The 23,468-nt window shown below is 39.7% G+C and overlaps 1 non-coding gene across 1 annotated transcript; it reads left to right on the top strand.

Annotated features, from left to right (window-relative positions):
* The first annotated feature begins 22,938 nt into the window (after positions 1-22,938).
* Positions 22,939-23,041, top strand: LOC125114047 (U6 spliceosomal RNA). The gene has a single exon (XR_007131679.1). It is a non-coding gene; the product is annotated as a U6 spliceosomal RNA (small nuclear RNA).
* The last annotated feature ends 427 nt before the right edge of the window (positions 23,042-23,468 follow it).

Raw genomic sequence — 23,468 nt, 5'->3', positions numbered from 1 at the left:
ATTTCTGCTGCAGGATAGGCAGTATGTCTATTTCTGCCTATCCTGCCTTTCTAGGATAGGCAGAAATAGACATTTCATAGAAGGGAGGACACAGTGGCCAAAGAAACACATGAGGAAATTTTCCAATGTAATAATTGGAAATTATTAGTAGTAGTAGAATCCCTATCAGATACCATTTCGCCTACACACACATTGGCAAAAATTGAAAAGTCTGACTATAGCAAATGTTGTTAACAATAGTGGGGAGCAATAAACCATCATTTGCTGGTGAAAACACAAATCAGAACAATCGTTTTGGGAGACAATTTGGCTTTGTCTTGAAAAGTTGAGCAGGCACATAAACTATGACCCAGAAATACCATTTCTAAGTGGTCTTTAAAATTATTTGCTCTTCTAAGGTCAAAAGAATTTTTTGATAGAGTGCCTTCTTACACAGTTTTAAGTTATCCAAAAAGCTTTATCACTTGGGGTGTGGGGGGATGCGCTGGGGTTGTGGGATGGAAATCCTATAAAATTGGATTGTGATGATCATTGTACAGCTATAAATGTAATAAATTCATTGAGTGAAAAAAATTAAATTAAATTAAATTAAAAAAGCTTTATCACCAATTTGAACCATCCTAGAAGATACAGTTTTATAAATACTGAAAATTTATCACTTATAAATGTACCCAGATATGTCTGAAAATCATAATCTGATAAATCATATTAATTTCCATTATCATTTAAAATACACATACAAATTCTTCTTCAAAGTCAGAAATTTTACTTTGTTCCTAATTTAACTCCTTTTGTGTTTGAGAGTATTTTATTGATCATTCTATTATACTTCTTACAACAAAAATATAATAAAAATTAATAAACTTGAATGTATTTCTTTATTGTCCCTATGTTTGGCCCCAGGAGTGCTATGGCACCATGGCTTGTTGCCCCAAACAAGAGACAGGAACAAATCAAGATGCTATCAACAGATAATTATACAAATAAATTGAGGTTATTCACATAATAGAATACTACATAACACTGAAAAATTGATAAACCACTACTATACCTATCAACATGGATGAATTTCTTCAGACACATAATTTTAGTGGAAAAATAAAAATCACATGAAAAATACATGAAACAGACAAGATGAGACAATTTGTAAAAAAAAAAAAAAAGCTAAAAAATATATCATTGACAAATGTCTTTGTGATAAAACTATAACAAAAAGGCAAAGAAATGATAAACCCAGATCAGAACAATGGTTGCATTCTGTCCAGTGGCAAGGGTAGAGGATGGATTTAGTACAGGTGAAATGACATTTACAACGTTCTACTCCAAATGCTGAGGTGTATTTTACTATTATGTTTTTTAGGCACGAAATATTTTTTAATGTTTTTAAAGAGGAGATTAGTGGCTACAAGGGTACTGACCAACCCAATGTAAAGAGCCCTCCTTCTGACCTAGCTGATGCACCTGAGGAATGTCAAGGAGGCTGTTCTTTCTGCCTGAGCCCTCTACATAGGGATGCTGTCCATGCTGTCAGATCAGCTCTCTGCTAAAAGCTCTCACATCTGAGGCTTAGAATTTGTCATCTGGTAGGACTGAATGTTTTTCTATAAGACTTCATCTCCAGCTTCGATTGACATCTTATTGGCCCTTTTAAGCCTTTGCTTGTCCAGGCAGGAAATCTCCAGATCAGAGCATCATTTCCTTTTACATAGATTCATTCACTCACTCCTTCATTCACCAAATGTTTCCTGACCTCCTACTCTGTCTCCACTCTCTTGAAGCCTAAGTTTTATGGGGATTTTAGCATAAGAAATCAGGGTCATTCAAAGGAAAGAACGGAGGAAAGGAGGAAAATGGGGGTGTGGAGAGAGGGAAAGAAAGAAGGCTTCCTAAGGAAAGCAGTGATGCATTGATGTGAATAGCAAGGATTTTGCTTCTTGGTTGTCAAAGCACATCCCATGTGATACACGGGTCTCCCTGTAGCCCCTCAGCTTTTCTGCGTCCTCAACATTTTTACAACATTCCTGCTCTTCAGAGGCAGTGAGAAAGAAAGCAAGAACTTAGTACCTACCACTAGACTCAGAGTGTGTTTCAATATGAGCACCTGTCACGTCTTGTTTTGGGGGGATTGGGGGTTTTTTCTCAATGGTCTACTCTATTTCAGGATTACTTAAAGTACTATTTTACTTCTTTAATCTGTCTTGGGCCATGGACTCCTAAGAAAGCCTGTGGATCTCTTCTCAGAATAACGGTTTGGTTGCTTTTTTGGCTTTTGGTTTTTGGTTTTTTTGTTTTTATTTTTATTTTTATTTTTTTTTGCTTTTTAGGGCTGCACCAGCAGTACATGGAGGTTCCCAGGCTAGGGGTTGAATCAAAACTACAGTCGCCAGCCTACACCCCAGGCACAGCAACATCAGATCCAAGCCTCGTCTGTGACCTACCCCACAGCTCATGGCAACACTGGATCCTTAACTCACTGAGCAAGGGCAGGGATGAAACCTGCAACCTCATGATTCCTAGCCAGATTCCTTTCTGCTGTGCCACCAGACAGGAACTCCCAGAATAATGTTTTTAAATGTATAAAATAAAAATATACACAGTTGCAAAGAAACCAATTACACTGAAATGCAGTTTTATTACTAAGACCTCCCTGAGAGAAGCTGCTAGGATAATAAAGCAAAATGGGGAAAGCAAGACCAGTTTGCTTCCACCAGAGGTAACCTAACTGAAGACAAATGTATTTGCCTTGCCTGATAGAGGAACAAACTAACTCAAGAAAACTTGATTTAAAAGTGAAGTGGCTGATTGTCTATTTCCTAATAAAGCACTGTAATCAAAAATACTCAGTGTTGTACTTCAACAGTGCTTCATTTATCAAATGTTTCCAGAACATCCAATCCATTTCTTAATTTCTGTTTACTCTTTCATCACCTCCCCCACCCACCCCTGCTTTATTCTAATCTTTGATCTAAGTCTTAGATGTTGACAAAGGATTTGGCTTATCCTGACTCGCTGCACAGGATTCCATCACCTCCCTATTAATGAAGCAAACAGCACTAAAGGGGATCTAACATAAGTATTCTCTATGTGAACTGTAACTGTGACATCAAGAGCCTCATAGATTGCTTGACTGCACACCTCATCATTCGTGGTAATTCATCCACTGGGCTTGATTTGGTGGGGGGAGGCAACGGTTTCTGACATGACAAATCCAACACCCATCACAATTCAGCATCTTTATGGAAAATATTCGACAGATGTCTATGTGCATCCATGCCACGGAGTGTGGTCCCTGCACCATATCTTCATTTGAGAATCTCCCCGAACACCCGTTTAATAAAAGCCAAGGGCTTAAATATCTCCAGACCCTGGAGACAGAAATATTTTCTCTTCTCAGTAATTGTCTTTTTGCCCAAAGAACTCAATCAGCTGTATCTGCCATATAATAGTTTCAGAAAGAAAAAAAACTATCGTATTTCTTGCATTACGATGTACTTTCTGATAATTAATATCAGTTCATGTAAACATTAAAATGCATTACCCTTTACCCTTCCAAATGAAGTCTCAATAAACTTGGTCTTTCTCTCTTTCTTACAGACACACACACACACACACCTTTAACTAGCACCTTCTCGCCCTTTACATCTAGAGTAGAGAGAGAGGAATAAGAAATTAAAAAATATTAGATATTGCCTTTTGACGTGACTGCTAATATAATAAAGCCACATCGTAAACTGAATCATCGGAGTCTGCTGTTCGTATTGCTCTCTTTGCTGGTATTGCTTCATGGATATTAGAACCCTTAGGGATATTGGAATATGAATAAAGATTTTTTTTAAATCAGCTGGGTTTTTTTTTTCCTCTTGGTTCTGTTTCTAAAAATAATGCAGTTTGCAAAAAACAGAAGGTTTGGTTTATAACACAAACAAAATTGTTACATTCTGAATGGGTTGTAAGTACCTGATTCTTTGCCTTTTTACTCATCCCTGCAAAAAAAAAAAAAAAAATCTGCAAATCCATTTGCTAACCAGCTGTACCTCTGTGCGAAATAGATAACAACCTGGGCGAGCCAGGGTTTGCTGTGAATCGGTGCTGATAGGCCTGAATCTCATAGCTTTTTTTAAATGCTAATGACAAGAAACATTTCCGAAGCCAAAACGCTCTTGTAGATCTGTCTTCCTCTATTATGACTGATATTTGCTTGTAAGTACATAGAACACTTGTTCCCCGTCCCTTATCTGCGGCGCTGCAGCATGCTGACCTACATACCATTCAGCACAATATGATGCACAAACATCTTCTATATAATTTTTCATTTTCGACTTAAAAACAGTAGAGGCAAAATAGGATTGCTGCAAATCTAACAAAGAGATGGCATTATTTCCAAATAAAAATGTGCATTTTTCCAAAGAATTTATTTGTCTAGCAGCATGAAGTTCAGACATAGCAATGCTGGGGAAAGGGTGTTAAATTACGATTAGGAAGGAAGGACTTAGGGAGGGAAACAAAACCCATCTTTTCTACTCCCTGAGCATAATTAAGCTAACTTCTTTCTCACCACAATTAAAAGTTCAGCTTTTCTGAACCGTGTTTTTGCAGTGTCACGAAATGCAGCAGATCGAATAATGCTGAAATACATACAATATTAACAAAGGAAGAAGGGAAGAACGTGACAGGGAGAGCTATGGAAAGGGAAGAAATCATCTATTCTCACACCTGCCATTGTCAGAACACTCCAAACCAAGTTGTTTATCTTTATAATTTCTTGCTGCTATGGCTGCCATGCTGGAGGCCCTCCTCACTGTTGAAATGATACTTGGGTTTCCAGCAAAACTGTTCATAGCTGCAAGTGGAGTCCTTAAGCTGTAGGTTATCTGATGACCTAGCCTCTATAATGCTCTGCCAGACCATTGTAATTGCAAATACAGTTGAGCCACGGAAAAAGGACTGTTTTTCTAGGACAGCACACAAAAGAGATCAGTGAAGGTGCCAACAAGGTCAAAGGGCAAAGAGGGTGAAACCCCTCATTAACTGGGAACACGGCTGGAAATCTCCACTCTCACACTGCCTTCCCTCTGCCACTGAAGAGGTGGTTTACAAGTGCACCTAGGTTTAATTTTTAATGGTAAGCTGTCTTTGTTTTCCAAGTTTGATGCGTCTAAAACAACTGGAAAATCCCCAAGTAAGATAAAAAGGACTTGGGTTGTAGCCCAAATGACCTCTTTCCTTGCACTCTAAGTAATTTGCTTCCTAATTGTTTTGAGGGGACTTGAGTAAGAGGGTTGCAACAAATACTTTTGCCACCATTGTTGGATGTTGACAATAGGTTTTAAGCATGATTCACCTCTCTGAATCATTATTTCATAGTGCTCTACAAGGAGAGCAACCTTTTGCAAAGAGTTAGCGGTTATCTGAATTTCACCAGCTAGAAGCCTCTTTTCCAAAAAGCCAAGTCAAAGATAAAATGAATTTTCACACTTTTTGCAGTTTTGCAGTTATTCTGCTTTAATTGTTTGCACCAGCCAAATCTACCCATCAGCTGCCAGACCCCCGCTTATTTGTGAGCAGTGTTAACCCAGGATTTCACAATTTCTGCGTGATATGGGGAACAGAACATTCTGCCGAGAGTCTGGAGACCCAGTGTTTTTATCCTGGCTCTGCCACAAACTAGCTGTGTGACTTTGAGCAAGTCACTTGACCTCTCTGAACCTGTTTATCTGGAGTTTGGCGTAGTTAAATGATAAGAGCTCTTCTGGCTGTGACATTTGACAACTGGCTCCCCATATATCCTTTTCATTTGGGACCACTTATCTCACTACTGTTGGCTCATGTTAACTGCTAAATACCATAGAACCATTTTCTAAGTGCTTATTTCAGATGATACTGAAAGTCTAGGAAAACCTTGTCTTTCGGCATTACCATAGATATGCTTAAGTGATAACCAGCCCCCACTTTACTATCCATTGCTAATGGCAACGCGTTACACTCCCACACGAGCACCCTAGGTCTAACTTATTAATGGTCTATGCTAATGCAATTTCCAGAAAGTATGTTGTTATTAAATTTTCTGGAATTTCAACACAGCAAAACAACATATAACTGCTTGATAAATTACTTTGAATAGATTTAGTAATTTGTGTAAGGGTGGCTCTCATTTATGTAAGAAGCCTAAATCCATTTAAAGTTAATTTCTAATTTTCTTATATTTATGTCATTCAGAAATACACTGCTGGTCCAGGAGCAATCTCTCCAAAACCCAAGTGAACTATTAATTTTATTTGGGTTAAAGCATAAAATGTTAACAGTGTACAGAATCCACAATTTGCCAGTTACTCTTCACAACTCCTTCCAAATATTGTCTATGAACTTTTTTCTCACAGAGATTTTGTATAGCATCTCTGTTTTTTATCTTAAATTCAAGGCAAAAGATAAATGGGTTTATTAAATGAAAGTTCCTAGCAAATATCAAATTAACATAAAAATTTTCATGGACTAAGCAATCTGTGTTTTATACTGCTTTCAATGATTTGGATGAAAATATAGTAAAAAAAATTCTGGGTCTCCTTCCTTAAGGTTCTATTTATAAAATACACCCAAATGAAGATTCTACTTCCTCACTGTCATGTCACTTAAAAATAATCACCGTGTCATTGAATTCTGTCTGAACTATGCTAGGCACCATAGGTAGGGCCATTTATACAGTCATAACTGCTGCCCATAAAAAACAGGGGGTTGACAGTAAGATGGATAAACCCACATGGAACACATAGATTATGAACTATAAGCATCGAATATTATTCCTATAAGAAATGCAAAAGGTGTTGAATTTTAACTGCTGTGCTCTGGTAGCATCTATGCTTTAGTCTTCAGCAGAGAGTTAGTTACACATGCACACACTCACATACACTCACACACACACACACAAATACACATCAAGGGTAGCAATAGAGGTCAGTGATTTAAAACTGACTCAAAGGCAAATTGATATTTCTGTGAGGGGACAATGTCTTACAGTATTTGGAAGTCTGTAAAGAAGTTGGAAAGCAGGAGTTCCCGTCATGGTGCAGCAGAAACGAATCTGACTAGGAACCATGAGGTTACAGGTTCAATCCCTGGCCTCACTCAGTGGGTTAAGGATCCAACCTTGCCATGAGCTATAGTGTAGGTCGAAGACATGGCTCAGATCTGGCGTTGCTATGGCTGTGGTGTAGGCCAGCAGCAACAGCTCTGATTAGACCCCTAGCCTGGGAACTTCCATATGCCACAGCCCTAAAAAGACAAAAGACAAAGAAAAAAAAAGAATTTAAAGTTGGAAAGCAAGTGAGATGGCTGATTTTTACTTTGTTTTAAACAAATTCATTTATTTATTCATTTATTGGGTTCTTACTATGTGCCAAACAGCATGTTTTGCTAAGTTCAATATAATTCATGAGAGAAATAAAATGCTCGGAAAAGAAATCACTCTAATTCCTAAAGCACATTCATGGTAAAATTTGCAAACCAAGTGCAATGAATAAGCTGTTACATTGTTAATAAAATATCTTACATCTGATTTTTAAGATCAAAGAGAAATTAAGGAGGTACTACCTTAACTGTTTTCTCATGTTACAACTTGAAATATTTCAAAAAAATTTTTGTAGTAAACACAATACATGATGTATTGCATTTAACTTTGAAGATGCAACTAATCTGGTAACTCTAGATTATCTGATAGTAAATGATCCAAACTACTGTCAGCCTTAATATTCAACTTGGACATCTACTTCTGAGCAAAACTGGCCATTTTGAGTTTAGTGGAGAGGTAACTAAGAAGGGTCATGCTCCAAGCAAGGTATGGCAAAATAAAAGCTGAGGACATGACAATTAAAGTTGGGTTTCCCAAAGCTCTCATATGGTGCAGAAGGTTGAGGATCCAGTGTTGCCACAGCTGTGGCACAGGTTGCAACTGCCTATGGCAGGGCTTTGCTTCCTGGCCAGGGAATTTTCACATGCCAAGAGTGCGGCCAGGAAAAAAAAATAAAGTTGCATTTCCACATCATTTCAATTTGGTGACCTTGAGTCTGGAGACAACACATTAGGTGACATTAGGAACCCTTCTGTATCCTTTCTACAGGTATACTGAGAAAGCCTCACCCCAAGGTTATCTCAGGATATGAGTGATCACACATCCCATTTACTCAGGGCATCCCAGTTTACTCGTGTTATCCCAGCATAATGATTAATAGCTGCCACTCACACTTTCAAACAGCTTTCAAACAGGCCACGGTTATGGATGATTAATTATGCAGGTCCCCTAACCATAATACAATCTACGATACACACTCCAAGCCCTGCTACAGTAGAACAAACTCTAGTCCTGACCCAGCACTAGAAATGTGGCAGTCTGTTGGAATTTATCATCCTCCTTCCCCATGAAATGGACACATTCTTTAAAGACAACAGCTGAACAAGCTACCCTGTCTGACTCATGGATGTGACTTGTAGGCATATGTCCTGTTGAACCCTAAACTTTTCTCTGCTAGAGCCCACTGAATTCACCAAAAATTCCCAGGATGAGCTGCACTCTATTGGATTCTGCACAAAACCTGACTGTTAAACCTACTTAGGAGTAGAAAATGTATCTTATGCACCTTGATGTCTTCCAATGCCTTTAGCATTCAGCCCGCTTGTAAGAACCACTCAATAAACGTTTGTTGAAATGCCTGAAACGTTTGGTCAAAACACCTGGATGAATGGCCTAATTCTTTACTTTCTTTCCAGCTATTTGTCATTATGTAGATCCAAAGAAATCCAGAAAACAGACAAATGCCAGGCCTGAGCATGTCCATGGGGAGAAGTGCCCAGGTGCACATGAAAGGAAGTAACATCCACACTTAAGCCTTTGCCTCCCTCCTGGTAACTTCTCAATCTATCTTCATGTTCTTTTCTAAAGGCAACTAATTGGCCACATTCTACGACCTAGATATTCTAGAGGTAGGAGCCAGGTCTTTCCCAACAAACCCATCAACAAAACAGTTGTTTCCACCTGAATCTCCTGGACAATAAAGTCAGGGTTCAAAACATAGCCTTGCTAAAGAAATATCAGTACTTGCTGTTCCCTTGTACAGCATTTCTGGAAGTCATGGAGAGAACAGCCAAAGAGTTGGGAGAATACAGAGGAAATAACAAAAGATGTATAAAAGAATTTTTTGCTCATTCCAACTTTGGAAAAAAGTTGAAGTCTGTCAAGTTATCAGCAGGAATTGCAGTATGTGAATCAGCCCTTATAAATTGTGCTTCAATGTTTTGCCCTCAGTTTTCACATTCACAAATTTTAATTCATGATTTTTCAAATCACATCTTCAGCACATTTGTGATTTTTTTTCTTTTTCAGATCACCCAAGCAGACTAAATAAATGCAATGACTGTGCCTAATAGCTTTTATGAAACTACCACATGGGAAAGAGTCAGAACTGTCATATAATTTGGCATCATCTGGTAAGGAAAAGAGTTTCTACAGCATCCATCTATCTTTGAAAAACAACAAAAAAAGCAAAGTAGATTCAAGCTGGAAAGAAGGGATAGAAAGAATGGGGCCCTGGATACCAGACTCCATTTTCACATTATGTGTTCTTTGGAAAGGTTTGAGTCTGGGAGTTTTCTCCTTTCATCGGACAACATAAAAGTTGTTTCAGCAAGAAGCAGGGAACAAAGGAAGACTTTCATTTACAAAAACAAGTATTACAGCACAGTGTCTGTTAGGAACTTTTACTTATGCTGCACCTGGCATTATTTTTAACCATCTGTGAGCCAACTCTGACAAGGAGATAGTGTGTTTCTGCATCCAACACATAGACCTTTGTCATGTATGTGTGAACCCCAGGCTCCTGTCAGCAATCCTGGTCTTGACTGCAGGACTCCAGAGGAGAGCAGGTGGACTTGCACTCTTGGTGGAGAACCGCCTGTCTCCCAGCTTCTACAGGTAAAGAGGATCGTCACCAGGAACTCTGGTGTGAGCCCTCTACAGTTTGTGTCAGCTCACAGTTTCCATTGACAAAGCTCAGTGTTTCCCTATCACCAGGTAAAATGGTCTTTGAAATAGCCTTGCAAACAGCAAATGAACAAAGCCGAATTGAGGAAATCTTTTCATTCATAGCTCCTCCTGGTCAAGGCAAGATTTTGGATTTTTTAATTGTAAAATCTCTAACTTCATCTAAAAGCATTATCCTTCTTTTCTTTTTTTTTCTTTTTCTTTTTTTTTTTTTTTTAGTCAAAGCAAATAGATATGTGGTTATGTCTTGCTCTACTAAGGATAGCAAATCCAGTTGTTGAGTTAGACTGGTACAAGCATAGAGGGAAATACACAGCACTGGGAAAGGATTTCTTTGAACATGTCACTCCATTTTTTCCTCCATCAAACTCCCTCACTGATACAAAAAGAATCTTGTCACAGATAATCTTAAATTTCCATTCCAAATGTAACAGGAGTCTATGATTCTCTAAGAGGAGTCTAATGTACATTTTAGTTGGATGTGAACATTTTATTTCAATGCATTTAAATACTGATCGTTAAGGAAATGAAAGTTACAAAACCTGCAGGTCCTGACCACCAGTCCCAGTAAATTTGCCAGTAATAAGTTCAGTATTATCTTCTACTTAGATCAAACAGAACACAGAAAGCTAACCAGTTATTCAGACATAATCTGACAAAGACATCCATGGCAGTTATATGCCTAATTTGCTTTTAAACAAAAGGAGAGGCTGCATTTAATCCACACAACAGCTTCTTAGAACTCAAACTGGGCCAATTTTAAATTACAAAAAATAATAATAATATTTTGTAACCTACAGAGTCTTAAGCAAAAAATTATTTCTGGTTAAATATGCCATTACCACAAAGAGGCCAGAACTTAACCATAACTCTGGAGACTCCAAATATTACCTCTATAGCTTTTTCCTTGTGATTTTCAAACTTTTAAAATCCAATGTCCTCTTCCCTGCACACAAGCCTGTAATGTAGAAAATGTGAATTATAAATTTTCTCCTCTGCCCTGAAATTCCTGCCCACCCTCCATCTCCCCATGGAATGATTGCAGATTGCCTGGCTTTCTGATTGCAGCAGCCCCAACCAGATCAGCCAGAAGCAAAACCGACTTTACCACGTGACCCTGGACTGCTGGAGTGCCCATAAAAGCTTTCTGCAGAGGGCTGTGAAGGAAATGGTGTGCAATTCCAAAAACCCTTCTCTGCCCTCCAAGGGGCTGTGTGTAGGAGAAGTGCCCATGTCACTTTGGGGTCGTGCCTTCATTGGCTCCCTAGGCTGTAAGCAGTCATTCCCTCCAACCAAACTTCAGGCATTTCCTGGGCAGGTAGGCCACTGTCTGAGCTTATCCTAGTGTTTCTCTGTCACCAGAACTATGAGCTCTGGTCCCAGTTTCCATGCGCCATACACTTAGTTGAAGCAGGGCGGGGGGTGGGACAGAAAAGTACACAGATGTAGAGTCAGCATTTATGTCCTATAGGGATACCCTTGAAACTTGTTTAAAAATGTCAGTCAAGACATCTGGTCAGCTGTCCTAACCCATATTGGGGTTTTCAGGCTACTGTTATGCCCCAATATGCTTAGAACATTGCCAATATGCTTTCTCTGCAGAAGCAGCAGTGTGTCCCCTTTGGTTTCTCAGCTCATCCCCAGTCCTGGTGTTTATAGCATCACGTACTAAGCAAAATGAAAAAGCACATACTGTATCTTGTGTGTCTGGCTAATGAAACGGGTCCCACAAACCTTGTGCAATCAGGGACAGGGGCTGATTGGCTTAGGCCGGGTCCATCTTGCAGACTGCAAAAGAGTCAGCTGTCGCAAGTGCCATGCAGCAGATGGACAGTTTGCATCCGATTTCCAGGCCGGCGCCAAACCCTTTAGAAGTTTTGGCAGCCGAGCACCATCAGGCAGCAGCTTTGATGTCCTGCAGATGGCTGTGGAGGCCACCAGGCCTCTGCATCCTGACAGGCCCAGGGCTTACTTTCAGGCAGCATTCACTCTGGCCGGGGCCCATGGTCAGCCAGAGAGGTGGGTCACTGGGCTGGAGTACACTTAACACTAGCCAAGACCTTCCAGCAGCATTCACTTCCATGTAGATAGCTACTACAAAAATTGTTATTTTTTTTTAAGGGTAATACACACCTGATCTGATGCCTCCTACCTCAGATTCCTCCTTCAGATTTCCTCTTCACCTTTTCTCATGTCACTATCCAACTCCTAGACAGTAGCCCTTCTTCTTCCCTGGTAACTGAGAGGCTTCTCATTTATTTAGCAAAACCTTCTGCCCATGTCAACTTCCGTGTAGGTGGCACGGGCACCTAGAGTTTCTTTTTGAAATAAAACAATAGCAATGAACTCATTTACAGAACAGAAATAGACTCACAGTCATAGAAAATAAACTTGTGGTTACCAAAGGGAGAAGGGGGGAGGAATAAATTAGGAGTTTGGGGTGAACATATACACACATTTACTACGATGTATAAAATAAGCAACGGACATAATGTATAGGACAGGGAACTGTATTCAATATCTTGTAATAAGCTATAATGGAAAAGATTCAGAATAACTGAATTACTTTGCTGTACACTTGAAACTAACACAACAGTATAAATCAACCATACGTCAATAAAAAAAATCAGAATAAAAGAAAGAAAAGGAGGGAGGGAGAGAGAAAAAACTAAGGTATGGGCAGCTTCCTCTTTCCTCCAGATTTCCTGGTAAACAGTGCCATTTTCTCCTTCCCAGGTCACAAGTTTAGCCTCACAACAATCTCAGATTCCCTCTTCCCCTGGCATTGCCATCCAAAGTGGCACCAATTGGATAACCTCAGAATAATCAAGACTGCAGACCAGGAGGTTTTGAGGTTGGTGTCCATTTTAAGATCCCTCAGAATCCTGCTTCATCTGGGTCTGACTTGTCCTAAGCCCCAAAGCAGAACAAAGCATCATCTTCATTGGCGATCAGACTCATTTTGTGCCATGAATAGCCCAGAGTAATCTGCTGAAAAGCTGGGCCTGGAGGCCTTCCAAACGGAGCCCTTGCGCATTTGGTAGGAGTAGTTAGGAATTCTGACTGGCACTATTAGTCAGAAGCCATGTCACTGCACCAGAGAAGCAAGTGTGGGTTTCTCTCGCCCCCAAGATCAACTTAGAAATTTCCACTTCCCTCCACACCCCCTTGAGGAGTGGGGCAGGCAGGGAGAAGTTCAGAGCCAGTGGCTGACAAAAACTAAAAACAGACTCACTGAAAATAAATTCAATAATGTGTGATTTCCAGCCACTCAAAAGTAATAGAAATATTTGGTAAAAATATATAGATATAAATTGCCAATTAATGCAAACTGGTTAAAGCCAGTAAATGGAAAAAAATAAAAAGTTAATTAGAGCTTTTTGAAGCTTTGTTATATATACATCATTTGCAGGTGCTACAAAAGTGAAAAATAACCATTATAATTACTAGTATTCAAAGATTCATATTTTTCCCGTGTAATTTATTTAGGATTATCAGTTTCCTTGTAGTTATACAAAAGGCCTGTCAAGGTGTTTCCCACGTGTTTGGCTCGTGTGTGTTCCAAAAACAAGCCAAAATGCTGTTGTGTTTCACCCAGTACAGAGACGCTACCCTGAGAAAGAGGGAAAAAAAAAAAAAATAGGCCAAGTTTTACCTGGATCTCTCTCTTGGTTAAATTATCTTACATATGTTTTAATTTTTTTTCTTGTTCTTCTGTCTTTATCTTTCTTTCTCTCTCTTTGTTAAAATACATCTGTGTTTGTTGACTGCCCCAGATTATATCTAAGTGAGGAGTGGGTGTCCTAGCACCTGGTATAGTATATGTAGCTTAACAATACATATCATTACATTATTTACAGCTCATTTTATGTTATTCAATAGTAAACTGCAAATTAACCCTTCAAGAACCAGTTGGAAAAAATGCTCCGTTCGGCAGATGATACCCGGTGAAGCTTTTTTTCCCCCTGGCAGAACCGTTAGGAGTGCCTCGATAACTGTATTCATAAACAGGGAAGTGTGTTCATTACAGGAGGGATCCCCACCAGAGCCAGCTAATTCCTCTCCCAGGAAATCTGTTTCATAATGATATTCCTTACTACACCACACTTGTACTTATGCTGATAACACAGGTTATAAAAGGGACTTAGGACTGGAGTCAATTAATGTCCTGGCTCTTTAACCTCCTTTATTAGAGTACATCAGGCACCAAAGGGACTCCATGTTATGCTGCTGGCAAGAGCAAGACCCAAGCGATACCATTTCGTGCCACCTCAGCCCTGTCTTCAGTTCCTGGGAATACACATCATGATCTGACCTCATTAGGCACTGATTCAGCTGCAGTCCAGAGCAAAAACACAGGGGGAGGGTTGGTGAGAGGTGGTGCCGAGAAAGCACCTTTCCCACGCCTGATAAAAGAAATCTCCATCACCAAAGCCAACTCCAGGGTCCATGGTGCCTTTTACTTGATTGTTGTGATCAGCTGTATCTCCTAGATCACCGAGTGCTGCTGACATGGTGTTCACATTTGGAGGAACTGAAGCCCAGAGAGACAGAAAAGACTAAAGTCGCCCCACTTGTTAGCAGCAGACTAGAGAATTCAGTTTCTGATTCCTAGAAAGGGGCTGTCCCCCATCTCCTGTTGTTTTTGAAATAAAAAGGCAATCATGAACAATTAAAGACTGGACCCAAGGAAGGGAAAGGAATAGAATATGGATAGGAATATTAAAAGAGAAATACATAGAGCATAAAAGAAAGCAGGAACTTCAGACTAGATTGCAAGAGAGAAACTACAAGTTTCAAAATAAGTTCTCTTTGCTAATAAGAAATTTGGTTTGGGGTCAGCAGATGCAAACTATTATGCATGGAATGGATGGGCAACAAGGTCCTACTGTATGGCACAGGGAACTATATTCAGTGGTGAACAGTAATGGAAAAGAATATATACATACACACATACACACATATATACATCCAAATCACTTTGCTGTAAGCAGAAAATAACATAATATTGTAAATCAACTATACTTCAATTTTAAAAAAAGAAATTTAATTTCTCTTTTCTCCTCTAATATTAATGGGGAAATAAACGGATGTGTTGGACCAAACTTGAATGCATTCTTAATAATGTGGAGTTTTCTAAAGAAGGATACGATGTAATTTGAGATAAGATAGTCCTCTGCTACTATGCTACCCAGACACCATTGCTAACCTTTAACTAGTGTCTTGTTCCTGAATTAATCAGTCTCAAGACTATCAGCAATTTAGCTACATTTTGTTGGTAATTAGCTTGATAACTCATGATCTGCAATAGAAAATATGGTAACTTATTGTTCCCAAGGTTTTATGGTATTTTTCTAAAAACAGCAGCTTTCTTTGACAACGTTCATTTCTATTGCAATGAGATAAACAACAAAACCCAAAGTTTGGCAAGTCTGGCTCCAGACAACAGTCTGCTCCAGATCCACTGGGCAAAATATCAAAGATTAGCCATTCATAATGCAAACTTCAATCGTGTGTTTTAAAATAATATTCAAATCCTAGGATTGTGGGCAGTGGCTGGCTTCTAGATAGGCAGAAACTATCAGTTCAATTCCTTCATGTTCTCCTTTATTTTCTCAAATCATGAAACAAATGGGCTGGTGGAGAAATATTATAAAAAAGGGTGAAACATGGAGAGATGTTTCAATGTTTATCCAAATGGCATATTAAGAGCACAAAAATAGCAAACTAGACGCTAAGCTCTTTTTCATCAAAACTGTCCACAAACAAGATGATTTCTTGGGGCTAATTTCCATTCAGGGGATAGTGAAAGTTATTTTAAATGACCAAAGCCATTTTTAGAGTGTGAGAGCATCTCAACATGGCCATAGGGTCAGAACTGTTCCCTCTCAAAGACTCCAAATGCTCCAGGAGTGCCAGTGATAGAGTCCCCCCCCCCTTTCACAATGAATGGAAATGAGAAAGGTATCTTCCTCCAAAACATGCTAAAAATATAGCAATTACCCGATACAGATGTGGTGTTATAAACTCCTATGCCAAAACATTCTGTTTCAGCCATGATTTCCATTGCAGAAAACTGTACTAATAGGAACATCCCGATTAATCTGAATTTGAGATATTTCATACAATGTATATTACCTTTCTGCTGCCTGCAACCTTCTGCCAGTTGTTTTTTTTTTTTTCTTTTTAGGAGGTGCTTTGAGGGGACCATACCATGAGAACAATACACAGCTGCTGCTGTATAGAGATATCTAATTGTCAATATTGTGGAAATTCTACAGCTTATTACGTGCATTCAGTCTAATTCTGGGCAAATTGCCAGTCACTTCAGGGACAATCAAGTGAGCCCCATTACACGTGGTACAGCATCACAGCTTTAAGATACCCGGCTGTTTTGCCTCTGGCCAGAGAATGTTTGTACCAGTGCTACCGAGTGAAGGGGGGTAACTACAAATAAAATAAAATTTGTATTTTTTCAAGTGGGCTGCATTTCAAGTCCAGATGTTAGTAATGAAAGATTCAATTTAAGGATTTAAATTACAAATAAATAAAGTATGAAACAGATGTGATTTTTAAGGAAGTTCAAATTATCCAGGAAGAAAAATATCTCTGTGCATGACAAAGTAATAGGGATTGTCTTGAAGAGTCTGTTGAAGACAATCTGCTAAGCGCAGTTCACCCTTAGGACAGGATTGGTTTGGGATGGGAAGGACTGGTGGAGCTTGTCATTAAACAAAAATTGTGTTTAATAAAACTTTATAACCGTGATTAATCCTATGAGGCCCTAAAGGAGTTTGCAGTTTCTGATAAACACATTTTCCTTGTTTGCAATGGTAATGATATTTTGAAGTGAATTGAGTAAGAACAAAAACTCTAAGGGTAGAAAAAGGAGGGCTTGGCAGGTACCACCTAGGCAGAAATTTCAGGGACGTGTAAGAAACAGGGGCCAGCCATTAGGAGACTGCATTGACATGTGTGCGACACACTCCCTCATAGATGGGGGCAAATATCACTAGAAACCAAGCTACTGAAGAGGCAGTAATGGAGCATGTCTCTATTTATACAGACAAGCTAAGAAGGCTTCTTTTCATTCTAAGCTGATCACTAGGTTTGCCTATCAAAAGGGTGACAGTGACTTAAGACACAGTGACTTAAGACACAAATTTAGAGAATACTCCTTGAAAACGAAATCAGAAGGGACCATCCAGAGTTGCCCTGTCCAGTATAGGAGCCACTGGTCCTATGTGGTTATATAAATTTAAATTCAGTAAATTTAATATAAAATTTCCTGCAAACTACTACATATAGAATGGATACACAAGGTTCTACTACATAGCCCAGGAAACTATTCAATATCCTGAGATAAACCATAATGGAAAAGACTATAAAAAAGAATGTGTGTATGTATATGTATAACTGAATCACTTTGTCGTAGAGCAGAAATTAACACATTGTAAATCAACCATACTTCAATATAAATAAGTAAATAATAAAACAAAATTTTCCATTTTTCCATCATATCAACTACATTTCAAGGACTTAGTAGCCCCATCTGGCTAGTGGCCACCATACTGGGCAGTGCTGAAAAAGAACATCACTATCACAGCAGAAAGTTCTATTGCATGGCATTATTTCAGAGTGAGGCAGGAAGATTAGATTTGGACATCAGTGGGGAGAGAGACCTTGATACTTGGTTCTCTTTATTCCAGCTATGGGACACGGTTCTCCATGGTTTTATCATCCCAAATCTCAAGAATGCCTCTGTGCATGGGCATACATGATGCTCAAACTAGGCTGGTAAAAATCATTATTACAGAGAGCTCCGGAGGCCCTAAGGAAAAGCTAATCCACAGGCCCAGCTCTGTTGACCTGGCCCCTCCTGCTGATCAGTTATCTCCAATAGGTGACTGAGGACAAGCACTTTCAGAAGTTCATCATTGCTGTAGAGGCATAACATGCATGCTGTAGCACCAACAACCAAACCTTGGCTAATCAAAAGGCCACAAAAGTAAATAATTTTTTGTGGCAACTTGGATGTGGGGAAATGCAAATTTGCAAAGCAATGGGCCTTTAATAGGAGAACCAATGCAGAAAAAAAAAAAAGAGTTAATCCCTCAGCATACAAGCTCTAACAATTGGGTCGTGTCTGGTGGAAATCTTGCCTCCTGGGCATCTCTCTGGTACCCACTGAGCATCCTTGGAGTACCAGCTCACAGGCAAACCCATCCTAGAAGAACCATACAGCTTCTTTGTGCACAGGGCATGATCCCTCTGCCACATGAACTTTTTCTGACTCCTTGGAACTGCCAGCAGCCATTCCCCTTGGATTCTGGCTGTGACAAAAGCATCACTGCCTCCCTGGCATCAGATGGAAAATGTAATTTGATGAAAACTCCAAAGTCAAAATCTTTCAGAAGTCAAAACCCTTCAGTCTGTGCCATACACTTGAGAGACTTTCATAGGGGCTCTACACCCTAAGAGTGCTTTCAAACTTCATACATTTTCCTCTATATTAAAATAGATGCCTTTCCATCATCTCTCACATGGCCCTCCCTCTTTCTCTATTTACTGAAGGGTTTTTGTTTCATAACACCACACGTAGTTCTCTCTCTAGCAGATTAGGGTAATGTGAGTATTAAAGGAATCCCAGTGTAGCAGAAATTGATACAACATTGTATACCAACTATACTCTAATAAAAAATTTAAAAATAAAATAAATAAAAGAATACTAGCTTTTTGGGGATGTTAGAGGTGGTCTAGTCCAGAGGTTGTAACTTGGGGTCCCCAGACAACTAGGAGATTCATAAATGGGCTACAGGAAGCATGTGATTTTTTCATTACATAGAAATTGTGTATGTACATTTTTCTGAGAAGAGGGTGAGCACTTTTATCAAAGGCCAAAGAAATGGTCAGCTCCAGCCCATTTTTTAATAAGAAAACTGAGGCTCAGAGAAATGAATTAACCTTCTAGAAATCACGTCAGTTAGCTGGACTCAAGTCAGACTGCAAACTCTTCTCCAGAGTCATAGCAAACCACTGTGTTCACTATAACAGACTACAGAGGGCATTTTCCTAGGGTCAAAGTTAATTCAAAATCCTTGGATCTTGTTGTAAGTCAAGAGAGCCCAAAAAAATCAGAAGTGATGATTTCAAGGAAATGCTCAGTTGAAGGAGTGTAGTGTTCTGTGTTACTGTTACCCAGATTCTCAAACTGTTACCTACATTGAGGGAAATTTGGAAAATTCAATATTGCTTAGCAAGACTTAACTTTTTGCCTTTCCTTAAATTTTGGAATTATTTTAGAAAGAGAAATTCACCACTGGTTATTTCCTAGAGGAATAATATTTATTTCATTTTCAAATACACCCATTTACTGGGTTGTGCTATATGCCTTAGATTTGGGAGTCAAGATAAGCACATAGATAACCAGGAACTGCATGTGTGTTAACACCACTTGCTCACCAGCAATTCTGAAGAGCTTGAAGAGAAAAAAAAATTGTTTTTGAACTGAAGCTTTTAAGACCCTTGAAGTATGTTTATTTATTTCTTCTGCAGCATGATGGTTAAAAGCCCAAACTTTAAAGCATATGGACTTGGACTTAATCTTGACCCCATCATAGAAGTTTTGTGACCCTGGATAAATTGTTTAACCTCTCCAAACTACAGCCTTCTCATCTGTGCAATGAAAATAACTATATAAACCACCTCACAGAACTGTTATGAGGATTATTGTAAAATAATAAGCCCAAAGACTTTGTACTGTGTATGACACAGAGAAATTGCTCAGTAAGGATGAGCTCATGATTACAATAAATTTCAGATGCCAAAGGTCAAATCTTTTCAGGTATGTAAAAAGATCAACAAACCCATTGTAGTAGGTTGAATAATGGCTCCTGAAATGACGCATCTGCCTCCTAAGTCCCAAACATGTTCAGGTAACCTGATTTGTAAAAAGGATCTTTGCAGATATAATAAAGTTAAAGATCTTAGGAGGCAACCACCTTGGTTACCCAGGTGGACCCTAAATACAATGATGAGTGCCCTTACACACAGAGAAGAGATGCACAGAAGGAGAGGAGAAAGCACATGCAGATGCAGGCAATGGTTAGAGCCTTGCAACCTTGCCAAGGGTCTCCTGGAACCACTAGGAGCTGGACATAGCAAGGAAAGATTCCTGCCAGAACCATAGGAATGCAGCTGACCACACCATGATCTCAGACATCTGGTCTCCTAAACTAGAAAAGAATATATTTCTTTTGCTTTAAGCCACCATGTTTGTGGTAATTTGTTACAGAAGCCTTAGGAAAAAAATACACCCACTATGCCTTAAGTGCAATTATATGTATTATTGATACACACAAAGGCTGCAACAATATAAAACTGCAATGATTTTAAAAATCATTGCAGGTCTCACACATAATAAAAATGTTTTATTTATACTTAACAAAACTGGCAAAAAGTTAATGAGAACTCCACCACTAGGCCACTACAGAACTCCAGGTACCTCATTCTTCTTGACAGTTTCCCTGGCATCCAGGTCTACCTTCTGGGAGCTGTACCAGAGTAACACGATCTGCAGAAAAATCTGGGGTCACTTCAGAAACTCACCCTCTTCTCCACCCCAACACGCCGATCCTCTTCTCTTGTCCTCTCTCAAAGAGAACAAACTCACAGGAAGCCCTGCACTTGGTTTCACAACAAAGAAGGGAAAATGCACAGTTGCTCAAACACAAGAATGACCCTGCTGACCACATTAAAGGAGCAAGCTGAGGAAAGGGCAGCCCAGACAAAGACATACACTGATTCAGTCCTGCCAATGGAATTTCTCTTCTGCCTCTTTTGAGGGTTTAGAATAATCAAAGGAGAGTGGTGCTGAGAAGGGGGAAAAAAATAAAACAATTTTATTTCACTCTATTCCTGTAAGTCAAATAATAATCTCTTTAGGAATGTTTATATGCCCATAAAATGGCATTATCCAAATGGTATTCATCAATGCCAAGTAATTTTTTTCCATTAAAATGGTCAAACCAGTTTGGTCACTTGCCCTAATGGCAAACAGGATCAAATACATGATCCATCTGATCTGTGAGTGCTTGGCCCAAGATCTCTCATATCTCCTTGATGGGGGTCTGTGCACACATCCCCACTCCCAGTTTGCCAATTCCAATGGTAACTGCCTCCAGGACCACCTTCCTACACTGGGGCTGCCTCACGGCACAGACTGAAGCTGAACACACCTGGGCATTTGCAACAGCTGCTCCCCTGCCCCACCTCCCACCCACCAACCAGTCAGCAGCCAGTCACTGGCCTCAGGTCACAGAACATCTGGTGGTCCGTAGGGAATATTACTTTCTCTCTTTCCCATACCTCCTTCTCCCCCTTGCTTATTCTTCCTGTGTTCCCATGGGACGGAAGAAGAGAAAAGGGTTATTTCCTAGTGGGACTGCTCTGACAAATTGGGTGTCTCCTCTTTTGGCCAAAAATACAGTTCCCTTATAAGAACACTCCCCTATCCTGGGCTGTTCCTGAGTTACATGCCTTATCTGTCTCATATGAGTCAGTTAGGGTTCTCCACTGGCCCCATTAGAGAGGGAATCCATCCCTACCATTTCATTACCCCTCCTTTGGTAGTTCTTTGAAAAAAAATGAAGCTTTATGTATGAATGATCCCCAGCAGGTGCTCTCTAATGCATGAGTCTTTTTGCCCCACATTGTAGAGGTCTCCAAAAGTCCAGCAGTGAGTAACCCCATCCATGCTCTAAATTTCCATTTCCTCTCCCTCCCCTCCTGCACCATCTCCCTCCTCTCACTCCATTTTCTCCTCTCCCTCAGCTTCTGAAAAGAGGACCAAGTCTTTACTGCCCACAGAGGATAGGGAGGTGGGAAGAAAAGATGAACTAGCCTCTTCAGCAAAGTGTGGCAGTCAGCATGGACTCCAAAAAAAGACCTTCTGGGTTCCAGTCCTAGCTTTATGATTTACTAGCTGGTTGTGTTGTTTTTTTACCTATTTTCCATTAGCAATAAATTTATCCTTTCACCCTTCTCTAGAATGTATGACACTGAGCTAGCAATCTACAAAGTGTATTTCCAGACCCCCTTGCCTAGTAGCCTACCATTCTACAGACTGAAGAAAAGAGGAAGGGGGACTTCTAGCTCCTGTCTACATCACTCCAGCAGCAGAAGACAGCTATGGTCCAACCTCCTAATCCCTCTGGTGCTCATGGCATCACCCTTATCACACCCTCTTATCAGCAGAGTTAACAGCAGCCATGCTAGTGGTCTCTATCCCACCTCCATGATTTGAGTTCCAGATGGCCTTGTTCTTTTGGCTCCCTGAATACCTTTCCTATCTCCATGGTTCACTATGTCCCTCCCTTCCCCCAGATTTCAAAACACCAATCAGCCATGCCTCCCACAGAAGTCTGTGTACCATGCCTTCAAAACTCCCTTCCAAGACTTAACCACTTGCCCTGCAGAAGTTCTTCCTCCAAGCTCCCAGCTCTTCCCACTCCAGTGATGGCTGAGCCCTACCCCCAAGAGATTCTTAATTAATTGGTCTTGGGTAGGGCCTGGGATCAAGATCTTGAAACACGCTATTATGTATCCAAAGTAGAGAACCACTGCAATAAGTCATTTTACAAAAAATGAGAAAGATCTTATGCAGATGCACCCACATATTATCACACTAGTTCTCTAAGACTATCAGCACATTTGCAAAAATGTTGTTCACAGATAAGGTGGAAGCAAGGATAGGTGTGTAATTAATTTTTGAAGTCAGAAGGTACTTACCGAAATTCCATACTTCCAGCACTAAATTGGGTACTACTCAGGACAGAAGGAAGTGAAAGACATGGTTCCTGATCATCAGATAACTTTAATTTAGTTAGAGAAGTCAAGATTAATAAACATGAGTGTCACTTAGGCAGTACATATACTTAAACTGGAATGATACAGAGATTAGCATGGCCCCTGCGCATGGATGACACATAAATTCATGAAGCATTCCATATCTTTTCTTGGGATAGAACATTTTGGGAGGTTATATGAGAAGGAGAATGTATATGTATGTATGACTGGGTCACTTTGCTGTGCAGCCAAAATTGACACAGCATTGTAAATCAACCATACTTTAATAAAAAATAAAAATTAAAAGGAAGTCAAAAAAGATTAATACACATGAAAAAATGAAGGCCTGATACAGAGACATAAAGGAGGTAATTGGCATGAAAATACAAAATCCAACAGAGATAGTTTAGTTTAGCATTAAAAACAATGCTTCTCTTTCTTTTAGGACTCACCAAAACAGGTGATCAGGTCCACCTATGGGTCTCGAATTAGATCGCAAACACTGAGCATTAGAATTAGCAGAGTCATGTTAGTTTAGGTTTCTCATGGTCCAGAGCAAGTCTGCCGGGTTGAGGGACCTTGAGATCACATCCTC

This window comes from Phacochoerus africanus, chromosome 1 (assembly GCF_016906955.1).
Source record: "Phacochoerus africanus isolate WHEZ1 chromosome 1, ROS_Pafr_v1, whole genome shotgun sequence".
NCBI classification, from domain to species: Eukaryota; Metazoa; Chordata; class Mammalia; order Artiodactyla; family Suidae; genus Phacochoerus; species Phacochoerus africanus.
The sequence above is the reverse complement of the archived record's forward strand: the minus strand, read 5'-3'. Positions and strand labels throughout refer to the sequence as shown.